Here is a 14,900-nt window from a genome sequence, read left to right as displayed (position 1 = left end):
TAAATAAATCAACAAATGCAGCAGAGATTCTATTTTCTCTGTCACTTCACCTGCACTTATGTACTGTGCAAGTGCGGGAACTTAAGTCCTATATGCTTAGGGAATGCATCAGTATAGGAAAGAAAATACAGAAGAAGACTGAAGTGTCCTTATAGAAATATATTATTTAAGAAAGGAAAGCATTTTTTTCTTACATAATGTAATTTTATAATAGCAATAATCTACTACTGTTTCTGGGGTTATCAGGATTTACCCACATGCATTCATAGATAATTGCTTAAATAGTCTCCTTTGATCACTTAATAAAACTAACATTAAAGTGGGATTGCCAACTGACTGTTTGCTTTTCTGTCTGTGTGTACATCTATTTATATAGATTTTCATTTATTCATTTGTCTTCCTGGTAATGTAACAGTGTAATATATTTCTTCTGTACAGTTTGAGATGATTCAGAGTTTCACACCTCCACAGGACCCAATGATTTAATTGTATATGTTATTAGTTTAAGTTACAACTCTTAGTTTAAAATATTTTACAGCAGATGCTCTCTTTTTTCTGACTTAAGGCCCCAAGGGTCCCTTTTCATCCTGTGAGGCTTCTTACAGAGTTGTTAGGCCTGTTGGCTGGAAGTAAGCCTTGTGATGCCAGGAAAAAGTGCTATTACAGTGGCTAATTATGCTGCTAACAGGCAGAAAGTTTTCCCACTTCTCATTAGTGACTATCAATGTAAGAAAGAAACTTAATGCGGTATGTTGAATTTCTTGCCACCCTTTACTTCCTGCCCTTGGTGGAACTCAGACCAATTATATATATTTTTGTGTATTTTTACAGTCTGTATGAAACAGTATAAATTGCATTGTTTCCTTTTCCTGACCACTGATATTAAAGTTTTCTTTAATAATGAATCATACTTGGCTGGATGGTTCAGTGCTTTAGCAAGCAAAAACTGCTGCTGTATACAATGTAGATTCCTTCATAATATTTCACAAAGCCCTTCCCAAATGTTATGCAAGCTTGTGAATACTGTTTTAGGAATTAGCTATATAAATAAGACCATATACAATTTTTAATCATGATTATGTGAGAATGAAGTTGTGAAATTTATATAACTGATTTGATTTGAAATTTTAGCCAGTGTACTGGAATCAATGGGTTTGCCACTTGTAAGTCATTGTTTTAAATTTTAAATAGACTTGTAGTAGTCCCAATTAAATAAAGTTTTGTAATCAGGAAAAATAACTGTATTAATTTGTTTCAATGTCATGAACTTAAGGTTCTTACATCTAGAAAAGGAACCTCTAGGAAGTCATACAGGACTATCTAATCAAATAATAAACTCTCAAAAAACAAATAAGCCAAAAGATAGCAAAGTGCTTCTGTTCCCATTGGGCCATTACCAAGATGGAAAAAATGGTCCCACAGGGTGAACCCATAGCAACTCCTACCTTTTGTAAATAATAATGATTGTTGAACATAATATAATTGTTGGTCAGAACCACTTCAAATAAATCAACATATAAGTTAGTGTCCATTTGTGGTACTCCTTGTTCAAAACAAAACTCTTCTATCATATTTATGCCTTCCTGCTGGGGAATCACCAGGTCTTAATGAACAATGTGCCATTAACAGTCTTTTAAGGTTAAAAGCTTTGAGTAAATGAAATAATAATTAATAATTAACTTCACTTTTTAATAAGCATAGGTTTTATATTCATTCATTTTTATATGTCTATGCCAAAAATTACATATTTTTAGCATAATGTATGTTTAACAATTTTCTGTACTAACAGTATGCTTACATCATTTCCTTTTGAAGTTGTGATTGGAGGCGGTAACTGTTGGTGTACACTAGTATTTAAAGAATTCTCTGTCTTAAATGGTGGTCTGATGAAGTCTGCTATTGAGTAGATGAAAAGCTCTTTACCATTTTTAACGTTAAATAAATTTCTGTTTTAGGAAGTATCTGCTATCTTTTCGCTTATTTGTTTTTTAACCAAATAATAAAGCATAAAGGCACTATATGTAATATATTTGTGTGTGTGTGTGTGTGTGTGTGTGTGTGTGTGTGTGTGTGTGTGTGTGTGTGTGTGTGTGTGTGTGTGTGTGAACAGATTTGTAATCATTCAGAAGTACAACGCAACTGAGCAGTGAGAACCCCCCCCCCCCACACACACACACACAATTTACAACATTTTGCTAAACAACGTTTCTCCTAACAGACAAAGTAAGGAAATAAATAGACAGTGGGATTCATGACAATAAACTTCCTATTTTTATCTTAACCATAAGCCATATACAGGAAGTTTGCATGATCCATGTGATGACTAATTCAGATGGGTCTATATTACTTCAGCGAAAATTCTGCTTTTTCAGTTCACTTACTTTGAACATGCCATTCGTCAAGCTGCTCATACTGAGATTGTGGTACAGTGAGGATCAGGAAATTTGCCCTTTCCCCACTGTAGTGTGATCTCAGAGTTGGTATATATAATTATTGGGGGGGTGTGGGAGTGTAGCCTTCCACAAGAGCGGATTTTGATGAATGGCATTTCCGATGAAATGCCATTCACTGAACTGTCACTTCACTGACGTGATATAGACCCAATTCAGACACCAGATGTCACGTCATGAAATAATCATTCATAATTACGCTTATGAAAAGTGTTTGTCTTCAGAAAGTTAAAGGGCATCATTTGTGGTTAAATTAAAATGATAAAACATGACGCTTCAATACTGCCTTGTGTTCCTCAGTTCAAGTACTGCCTTAGGCTGTTAGAACAACAACATACTCATGCTTAATGCATATTCAACGACCAGATGAAGACACCTGTCACATACATCACTGTCTGGGATCATCTAGTCAACCTGAGAGCATGAGACATGGAAATATAAAGTCATATTTTTGTTTCCTCTCTGTAACTGTACCTCCCATATACATCAAAGCTCCTTTGCATCACATCACACCTCCATCCCAAATGCACACTGAGTGTCCTGATTGCTTGTTCTCCATTTCTGCCATCAGCACAAAGGATGTATGCCTCCTTAAAGTAGAAATTGCATTTATTAGCATGCAGTAGCCTTAGTCCTCACAAAGTGTTATGAATCAGTCTACATTAACATACTGGGAGGTTGCTTTTTAACTGGAATTGACCCTGGGCCCAGCCATTAGTATGGTGTCTGATGTGCAGTCTCCACATTCACATCAGAAGTTGTCCTTAGAGGTGTATGAGGTGAAGACATCAGAGCTGTCTTGGAACAAATACTCTGCAAGGCCATTGTGTATATGTGCAGATGCTAAGGTGAGCAGTTTTACAAGTGAGGCACTCATGCATTCAGAATACACACTGACTCAGTTAAGAGGCCCATTCTGGCCATCCTAATGAGAACTCCTGAATGCCTGAAGTAAGTAAATGACAGAACACAGCCCATGCTGCAGAGACAGCAGTCTACAGCAGCTAGTGAAAGCATGTGTCCTCTGTGCTGCTCTTTGGTCTCATTAGCTTTCCTACAGTAAAAATGTCTGATCAAAAGTATGGCAGTGGTACTGCATTACTTTGTGAAACAGACTTTGCATTTCATTGCAAAGCAAATGGCATCATACTGTACATGCCAACATGTCTGTTTTATGGCAAGATACGCCATTAGGAGAAAAAATGTCCTCTTCTGTAAATCACATAAAAAATTAACAATTTTGTATTATCTTAAAAAGAAAAAAATAAATCTTAAGATGACTATATTTAGGTAAATGGCTGTACACAAAAACAGAAATGATTATAATGATGGAAGATGGATAAAGATGGCCATTTAAAGATTGTGAACACTAGATAACAATAAAGTAAACAGGCCATATCTCCTTCTAAAGTAAAGACATAGAGACAGGCTAATTGTAAGGTGGCATAAGTTACTGACATGGAAAATACCCTTAACAGAATTAATTTGTTGGCATTAAATAAGAACTGCTTAGCTCCTGACCCAGATGTTCTTTGGGACATCTCAGCCTAACAGTTATGAGAACAGGTTGCCTCTACATGCCTGAGTTCAATCATAAGATGTGCAAGGAGTACTTGTACTTACTAAAACCCAAAATTGTATATATGTTGAATTTCACTCTGTATGTATATATACATATATATATATATATATATATATACACACACACACACACACACACACACACACACACACATATATATATATATATATATATATATATACACACACACACACACACACACATATATATATATATATATATATACATATATATATATATATATATATATATATATATATATATATATATATATACACACACATATATGTTGAAAAAGAAAACATCTGCTATTTGAAATTTATGTGTAAAATATGTTTATAGCAATCCCCAAGATCAAGTTGTTGCAACAATTTACTCATGTAAAGTATTAATCTGTGCTCAGCAGTATTTCCAGAACTGCATTTTATTAATTCCTGACTGCTGCGAAGCAGAAGTTTTCTGTTTGATATACAACACAGCAGCAATATTATGACTCTATAATGCAGCTTCTGAGATATTGCTGGCTGTAGTAAATGGGTAATGCAGAATATACATTTGTCATACTTTTATTAACATCTCAATAAATACATGTCATGCACCACGTGTAGTTTTATGGTCATAATTTGTATATTTCTTTTTTATGAAAAATGTGTTGACAATGTGAACAGTAAGGAGAATCATAGTATTAATGCGATGGAAAAATCACCTGGGAACAGTTCCATTTAAGGAGCTGGGGGCAATGGAAATTCACCTGGGAACAGTTCCATTCAAGGAGCTGGGGCAATGAAAAACTCACCTGGGAACAGTTCAATTCAAATAGCTGGGGGCAATGGAAATTCACCTGGGAACAGTTCCATTCAAGGAGCTGGGGCAATGGAAATTCACCTGGGAACAGTTCCATTCAAGGAGCTGGGGCAATGGAAAACTCACCTGGGAACAGTTCCATTCAAAGAGCTGAGGGCAATGGAAAAGTCACTTGGGAACAGTTCCATTCAAAGAGCTGGGGGCAATGGAAAAGTCACTTGGGAACAGTTCCATTCAAGGAGCTGAGGGCAATGGAAATTCACCTGGGTACAGTTCCATTCAAGGAGCTGGGGCAATGGAAATTCACCTGGGAACAGTTCCATTCAAGGAGCTGGGTTCAATGGAAAAGTCACTTGGGAACAGTTCCATTCAAGGAGCTGAGGGCAATGGAAATTCACCTGGGAATAGTTCCATTCAAGGAGCTGGGGCAATGGAAAACTCACCTGGGAACAGTTCCATTCAAAGAGCTGGGGGCAATGGAAAAGTCACTTGGGAACAGTTCCATTCAAGGAGCTGAGGGCAATGGAAAAATCAAATGGGAACAGTTCCATTCAAGGAGCTGGGGTCAATAGAAAACTCACATGGGAACAGTTGCATTCAAGGAGCTGAGGGCAATGGAAAGCTCATCTGTGAACAGTTCCATTCAAGGAGCTGGGGGCAATGGAAAACTCACCTGGGAACAGTTCCATTCAAGAGGCTGGGGGCAATGGAAAAATCACCTGGGAACAGTTCCATTCAAGAGGCTGGGGGCAATGGAAAAATCACTTGGGAACAGTTCATTCAAGAAGCTGGGGTCAATGGAAAACTCACCTGGAAGATTTCCATTCAAGGAACCAGGGGCAAAGGAAAACTCACCCGGGAACAGTTTCATTCAAGGAGCTGGGGCAATGGAAATCTCACCTGGGAACCGTTCCATTCAAGGAGCTGGGGGCAATGGAAAGATCACCTGGGAAGAGTTCCATTCAAGGAGCTGAGGGCAAGGGAAAAATCACCTGGGAACAGTTCCATTCAAGGAGCTGGGTGCAATGGAAAAATCACCTAGGAACAGTTCCATTCAAGGAGCTGAGGGCAATGGAAAACTCACCTGGGAACAGTTCCATTCAAGGAGCCGGGGGCAATGAAAAAATCACCTTGGAACAGTTCCATTCAAGGAGCTGAGGGCAATGGGAAACTCACCTGGGAACAGTTCCATTCAAGAATCTGGGGGCAATGGAAAAATCACCTGGGAACAGTTCCATTCAAGGAGCTGAGGGCAAGGGAAAAATCACCTGGGAACAGTTCCATTCAAGGAGCTGGGTGCAATGGAAAATCACCTGGGAACAGTTCCATTAAAGGAGCTGAGAGCAATGGAAAACTCACCTGGCAACAGTTCCATTCAAGAAGCTGGGGTCAATGGAAAACTCACCTGGGAACAATTCTATTCAAGGAGCTTGGGGCAATGGAAAAATCCCCTGGGAACAGTTCCATTCAAGGAGCTGGGGGCAATGAAAAAATCACCTTGGAACAGTTCCATTCAAGGAGCTGAGGGCAATGGGAAACTCACCTGGGAACAGTTCCATTCAAGAATCTGGGGGCAATGGAAAACTCACCTGGGAACAGTTCCCTTCAAGGAACTGGAGGCAATGGAAAAATCACCTGAGAACAGTTCCATTCAAGGAGCTGGGGCAATGGAAAACTCACCTGGGAACAGTTCCATTCCAGGAACTGGTGGCAATGGAATAATCACCTGGGAACAGTTCCATTCAAGGAGCTGGGGCAATGGAAAACTCACCTGGGAACAGTTCCATTCAAGGAAATGGGGGCAATAGAAAAATCACCTGGGAACAGTTCCATTCAAGGAGCTGGGGTCAATGGAAAACTCACCTGGGAACATTTCCATTCAATGAGCTGGGGGCAATGTTAAACTCACCTGGGAACAGCTCCATTCAAGGAGCTGGGGGCAATGGAAAACTCACCTGGGAACAGTTCCATTCAAGGAGCTAGGAGCAATGGAAAAATCACCTGGGAACAGTTCCATTCAAGGAGCTGGGGTTTGGAAGATTGCTTTTTTTATATATAACTTTTTATTTGTTTTTTCAATCAAAATAAACATTTCAAACAATTAGAACATGAAAAAGAAAGAAACAACAACATATTCTACAATTTAGAAGTATATATAATCACCCATAACAAAGATTAGCTTAAATTATATGCACCATTAATATTTGTCAAACAGAACTTTCAATTTCTGCCAAACTAGTCTTTTACGAGTTATGTTTGATGTTCTTGTGAGAATAGTTTGCATTTCTGTTTTACAGAAGCATTTAGCTAATCTTATAAAATCAATAAACTGAAGGTATTGTTTATTCTGCCAATTCAATGCAATCACTTTCTTTGCAATGGCCAACAACGACCAAAGAAGAGAAATTTGATGTTTTGGAATCACATTTGGAAGAGGAATATTAAACAACAACAAGAAATCAGTGACATGAATTATCTGACCAAAAGGCTTTTACAAAATATCTGAAATCATTCCAGTATTGTAAAACAACTCTACACTTGATAAACATATGAAACCAATTACCTTCTAACTTTTCATAACATCACCAACATTTTATTTCTTAATTAGAACATTTTCAATGAATGACTAATTTCCTCCTTTTGAGGCAGAGTTACACAATCAAATAACACAAAAGCAATATAACTGCAAAGAGGACACCTGATAGTTTATTTTTACATTTAAAAATACTAATTTCTGGACGTATAGGAATATTACCCTAATGATCTGCTTTAAGCAGTACTGCATGACCATCTGAAATAATATGTGATGACAAAAAAAAATTATGCCCATATTTTGTATCCAGCATGTGCATGTTGTGAAACATTGATTGTTGTATAAAAGTTTTGTTATTGCACACCAGTATAAGTTTTATAATTTACTAAACAAGTTCAGAATAAAGTGTCCAGAAGATCTTGCACAATGTTGTATGAAAACCGACAATTGGAAGATCAGCTTTGCTGCTTTTACCTTGTCAGGTAAGTCTAATGAGATATACAGTGTTATTTTAAAATTTTCTACTGTGTCATTTGACCTTACTTGACGTTTCATGGCCTTCACAACACCAACATTGTAGACCTGTATTTTGTGGATAGGGACTCCATAAAGCAGCTTATAGACACATGTTGACCTCATCTGCAGACCCTTGAGAGTAATTAATTACTTATCCCAGTGGATACTAAGTTATGTGTAGCTCTACAACAAATGCCTACAGAGACATTTCATTGACCAGAAGGGACACAGTGAAGGTATCTCAGGCATCATCTTCTGGAATGTTCTCTTAGTTTCTCAATGCCATGCTACAGCACGTGGTGGAGCATATGTGGTTTTCCTGTACCACAGAGGAGAAAGCCAATAGAACACAGGACATTTATGATCTAGCATGATTCACTGAGATACTTGGAGCCACAAACTGAACCCACTTTGTAATAAAGGCACCGCTTGGAGAAATGGGAAAAAGGTATGTGAACCATGAAGGTTATCACTTCATTAACTGCCAGGTGTTCTGTAACTCATATAATATCATTAACAATGTGTCTGCTTGCTGTGCAGACAATTACCTTGACTCTCACATCTAGTACATTTGTAACTGACTCCAATTTACACCAATGGTTTGTGAAGGGTGAGTTTCCCTAGAGGCATCTTACTTGAGATGCCATATATGTTCTGGAGCCCTAGCTGATGATGCCTATCAGAAATCCACAGATAACTGATGCAGCTATGCCCCATCACAAACTCAGGTCATTGTTGTACATGTATAGGGGCTACTGAAGATATGCATTTGCTGCCTGGATATATCTGGTGGTACCCTGTAACACTACCTTGGCACATGTGCTAAAATAGCCTTAGTCTGTCCATTTTTACACAACATAATATTGTGGAATCAGTTGCAGTAAGGATGCTGTATACAGGAGAACCAGGCAGTCAATGCTGAGCAGGATGAGGAGGCAGTGGAGGACCAAGCTGTAAGGGAGGGCTCTACTAGACTGAATTGGGCACACTATACCATGGTACTGACAGAAAGGCATCATTGTCCTATAATAAAGTATATACACAATAGTAAATGTGATGCATGCAAACCCACAACCAACAGAGCTTACCCATTCACAGGCTGTCCACACTGTGCATTACACACTGGTAACCTAAATAACAAAGTACAAGTAGCAAAGTTAAAATTAGAATCATTTGTACAGGTGGAGCTGGTAATATGATTACACAATGGCTTTGACAAGGAAACATGAAGGTGCTGTAGGAAATGAAAATAACATTGTGCAATCTGAGTCTGAAGTGGTGGAGTAGGTGAGATGGCTTGCACAATACTCTGTGAAGAGCCACTCTCACTGGTGTGTGTGTGTGTGTGTGTGTGTGTGTGTGTGTGTGTGTGTGTGTGCGTGCGTGCGTGCGTGCGTGCGTGTGTGTGTGTGTGTGTGTGTGTGTGTGTGTGTGTGTGTGTGTGTGTTTGTGTGTGGGTATGTTGGGACACTGCCTCAGCAGGTGTCACTGCTTTGTGCCTTGTTCTTACAGACAAGTCCAGGGTATGCATGTAAGATGTGCAGGCATTCTGTGTGTGGCCCATCCATGGGAGCTACCTCCCCCAGGAGTCTCACAGGTAGTAATATGGCATTGGCTAGAGGTAGGTCTACTGCATGACCATGAGTGATGTGAGCACCACAGATTAGAGACACGCTTGCCTGCCTGTACACACCTCCAAATTCATTGTGACTGTGGAATTGGTGGAGTTGTATAGCTGTGAACAAGACCCCTCATAACACAACTAATTCTACACACACATCTAAGTGGTCATCTCCATGCTCTATGAACTTTATGGCAGGTATTGTGTGCTGAACCAGAGTGGGATAACCATTTTCCAGAATCAGGTGTCCACAGCAACCTGCCGTTTGTGTGAAGTCTGCATATTTTCGTTGGTGTCCACAGACACAAAAGCTATGTTCTTGGCCTGGGTAGAGGGTCTGGTTTTCATTTTCAGTGTGTCCGGCACTGTGCCACTGTTTAATAGGTTCATAGGTCATTACTAAGTTGTTGGTCCAAAGGACCATTTGTAGCTTAACCACAATACCCTAAGTTTTAGGTACCCATAGACATGACTAATTCGTACCTAATTTTGACTCCTCTCCATAAGAGATTTAGGGGACAGACCAATGGTTTATTTATGATTGCCCATGGTTTCATCCAGGTTGCTAGTAAAGAGTGTTAAGGGGCTACTTTGCTTTACAGACAGATTATCAGGTATATCTATCTCTCTCACCAGCAGGTCTTATTTATGTTTGAGTAGAAGTTAAAATGTCTTGAGCAGGTATTGAGGGTGATATTGATTTTACAGATGTGCAGGAGGTTGCATAGAAATGGATGCTTTCAGGCTAGACAGAGTTCACCTCTCAAGAGTCTATATGAAACAGGAAAGAAAGAAAACATTTTAAGGCTAAATGGGTAGCTCAAAGAAATCATTCCCTTGATTATCTTAGTGAGAAACACTGCTGTCTTTCATTCTTTGTCATATCCTTAAACAGTTGCATAGCAAATGGGCCATTATACTCTGTAATAGGCCTGATGAGTGAGGAGTAGATGATAACTTCCTTAGATCTCGAATATTTATGATTAGTCAGGAAAGATAAAAGGATTTATGAACAACACTGGATACATGGTAATCAAAGCAGAGTTCTTTGTCAACTAAAGTGGCCAAGTCTCAAATGGCTGAGTCAACTTTCAGAGTTGTCACCAATGTAGCGCATGCTTAGTTGTCAAGTTTTGCCTAAGGACACAATGCTGCATTTCTTGGCATTTAGTTTCAGGACATGGTCCAGGTACCACTTATTGGTGCATGTTAGCCTCTCCTGAATAATCTCAAAGTCAGATGGTGAGTTAATGACAGCTGTAAGTTTGCAGTTATCTGCATACTTGGCCAGCTACAGGCTCTTGATGTCAGCCTAACTGAACTGATTTGCCTAAGTGTAAAGCATCAGTGAAATACTCAAAGAAACCCATCAGGTTCAAAAGAAGGATCTGCTTTTAACAAACCCAAATTGTCTTGGGTCTAGGGCTTGTAGACTACCTATGTCCTTCTTAATAAATTCCATAATGATGAGTTCAATTGCTTTGCAGTTAAGGCTGGTGAAGCCTATAGGTGTGTAGTTTCCTGGATCAGTAGTGGATCCCTCTTTATGGAATGGAATGTTGCTGCAGTTTTCCATTCTTCTGTCATGAATCCAGCAGAAAGGATAAAGTTGGATAGGATTAGTAGACAGTCTTCCAGACAGTACCTAGTGTTGACAAAAAGGCAGCATGCTGCATTATCAGGACCCATGGAACAAATATGTTTGGCCTCGAGACAGCATTCAGGACCTGCTTGGAGGAGATTGGGGGAGGTGGTGTGGATGTGATAGTACAATGAGAAAAGTTAAGAGGAGACTGGGGACTAAAGTTAGAGCTGAATTTGTCTGCTACAATGTTGATTATGTTCTCAAGAGATGAGTAAGTGTTGTTGTTATGTATAGGTTATGAGCATTGGTGGACATTACCTCAAAGGTTTTTGACACAGCTGAATAAGTGTTTATGGTTGTTCTTAGCAGAAGTAGCGATTCACAATTTGCACTTACTTTTGGAGGATTTGATTTTGTTTTTGAGTTCTTTGTTGATCTTTTTGTGTTCATCTCTAGATGATGGTTTGGTTTTTATGGGCTATGAGATTATTCCTCTTATTATATAGTTTTGTGTATACTAGTGTTCCACCAGCTGTTCCATGCAATCATTATCACAATCACACCTCTAGAATGTCAACATCAGTTGGTGGAATATCCACAGTGATGGAGCTGGACAGGACATCACCTAAGCAAACCCCAGAGTACAGTATCCAGTATAAGTTGAACCTGTTGCATTTACTTTATTTCAAGGTATGATAAATAGCAGCAGCAAGGAAAATATATCCTTAACGTATGCAGATGCCTTTGTACCTTACAGGCCTGATGTACCTACATTACAGGAAACCCACAAATTCAGTGCTGTGAGCAACAATGTTGAGATTAAATGAAATTATGTGTGTCTGAATAGTAAAACACACATAAGGCTTCTGCAGTGTATATTCTAGGGGCACCCTGCAATTCAGATGCAAGGTCCAACCCAACACTGTCGGAATGTGATGATTCTATTCTTCTATACAATGTATTCAGAAACTCCCCTGTGTCCACAAGTGATGGTTCGACTGACAACTCATCTCCTATTGTCCTACTTTCCTATGCAAGGCAGGCAACATGATTTTTTGCTTTATGAATCATGTCATTGCTCCTGTGTCTGACCTTCTCATAGGTCTGGTTCTGACTACTGACAGCATTGCTATCTAATAAAACATCCTACAAGCATGATAACAACAGGGGCAATCATCATTTTCCTGGACAAACAGCTACCCATGGTGACTGAAACCCTGCAGCAAGACATCATTCTCCATATTGAAGAACTTGTTCTTTCATGCTTTAACTTTGCAAGGCATGATGCTGTGTGGAGAAAGCATACACTGTGTGACTATGCATCTAATGAGTGCTTCTCAGATTACACTATCTGTAGTGTACCTATCACCCTGTATCTTGGTCATGCTAAAATGTGCACCATAATAGTTTGTTATACTTCCATACTCTACTATATGGCATAGCCATAGGCTAAACACTCTCCACACCACACTTTACCATGCCCCTACCCAGCAACAAGCCCCCTCATACAGCTTACCATCACCTACACAGTACAACAACAGCAACCACACAGGTAATCCTTAGTTGTAAACCCACTATGGCTCCAATCTTAACAGTCACTGCTACTCAGGCAAAATAGAGATGACACCTGAAGCTGTAGGAGTACTTCATGCCAGTAAGCACCCTGTCCTGACATGCTGGATATCTAACCTATGCATTGATGCAGATGACTTATTTTGCCTGTCTCCATAGCAGTGTACTAATTAAAGAACCATTCAGCATACAAGGTTTAAACTCACATCAGGTATGTCGATACCTGATGATGACAGTAGTTAAGTATTTCCCCCATGAATGTTCAGCAGTATTCTGCATACTGGGCAGCAGACTGAATACAACAGTAGACCCCACCCCTGATATATTGGCATGTTACTGATACACTTGGCTCTGTGTGTTCAGGCATATTCCAGGCTGTGTTGGCTTGGCACCTTTAAATGTTGTGTTACAGTATTCCTATAGGACACTTTGTCCAGTTTACAGAACTGTATCAATTGCTGAAAATATTCTTTCCCACATTTTTAGTCGAAGGAATACTTTAATTAACTACTGCAGCAAAATAATTGTAATAAAAATGTTGCACTTACCTTAAGCAGGTAGCAGTGCTGTTTTTCCCCTCTCATTTACTTTACACAGGCGTATGCATTGTGTATCCTCTTCCATAATGCAATAATCCTCTAATTAGCCATTAGCATTTATATCATACAGATGTGGGCCTCTTTGCATGATGATAATGCAGGTTAGGGTTTGACTTAAAACAGTTTTAAATCACTCATCCTACTCATCAAGGCTTGAGGTAGACTCTTGCATACAGGTTTACACTGCATTGTGCATCCATGTGAGCATCTACAGTGCACATTGAACATGACTGGGTGGCTTGATGATGACAGATGGAGGGTTACTGCATTTCATGTTGTAATCCTATGGACTGTGGATACGTTAAAGAACAATGCTAATCAAACAATTTAACAACAGTTTCTGCTATATCTCATACATTCTGTCTGATTTACCACATAGTCATAATGGCACAATGCCACAGGCCATATTGCACCCTGCCACACATTAATACCTTTTCGTCCAATTTACTGCATAGTTGTAATGACACATTGGCACAGGCCATATTGCACCCTGCCACACATTCATACCTTTCTGTCCGATTTACTGCATAGTTGTAATGACACATTGGCACAGGCCATGTTGCACCCTGCCACACATTCATACCTTTTCGTCTGATTTACTGCATAGTTGTAATGACACATTGGCACATGCCATGTTGCACCCTGTCACACTCCTAACTACTAGTTTACCCTATGTTACATGATAAGTCTTGGAATGAGAAACAGGTGAGACCATGTAATGTCAGCAATTAGTCTTTGGTATGTGACTTACAGTATGGCTATGGCTTCCAGTGGCACTGTTTCTGACAGTTTGCCCCACTGGCACTGGTGCTCAAAAGAGTCCAAAATCTTCTTTTTTTTCCTGCATAGACACCATGAATAGCACCTCTTCAGAAATTCCTGTGAGAGTCTCCAGGGTATGGTGGTTTTGTTAAGCTATCTTGCCAGGACAGTTACAGATGCCACAAGTGTACCTCACTCTGGCATGCAGTGCAGAGGAACCGCTACTTTAACTTGCAGATGTACCATCCAGACCTTGTTAACTGCTGGGGAGAAGAGGTCAGTGTGAGGACACCTGAGATGCATTGTTGGTATGATGTCATTTGGTTAGGGAAGTTCTTATTTTATTTTTTTTATTATTATTCACAGTCCAGGTGTGCATCAGAGAGTTGTCTTCTCTAACAGAGCAGGATGTAGAGCTGTAATTGACTTATCTAACATCCAGTCACATTCCCCAATCTGCCAGTCAAAAGATTTATTGCCCTCATCTGACTATCAGGTTTTCTAAACCAGGTCTGTTCTCCCTGAGTTGCACCCCACAGCTGGAATGAGCTCAAAAAAAGTTCAACTCCACTCATCACTCTGGCACTCCTTACCTTAAGTGCAAGACAGCACCACTCAACTGTAAGTTGAGCAGAAAAGGAAAAAAAAAAAAGAGATGTACTCTTTGTTTAAAAAAAAAAAAACTTTAGCAAGCAGCTACCTACAAAACACATAGCACACTTGCTGGAATTTTGGGCATAAAAGCAGTGTAGTCATTCATTTCCATACGACCATTGAGAAATTCTGAAATGCAAATGAATGTTGGCAGTGTAATACACTACCAATAGATCAGCATCTCCCCTTTTACCACACCCTAGCTATGCTTCTGGGAGGGAA

Source organism: Protopterus annectens, chromosome 6.part0 (genome assembly GCF_019279795.1).
Source record: "Protopterus annectens isolate FY-2018-M chromosome 6.part0, PAN1.0, whole genome shotgun sequence".
NCBI lineage: Eukaryota > Metazoa > Chordata > Ceratodontiformes > Protopteridae > Protopterus > Protopterus annectens.
The sequence above is the reverse complement of the archived record's forward strand: the minus strand, read 5'-3'. Positions refer to the sequence as shown.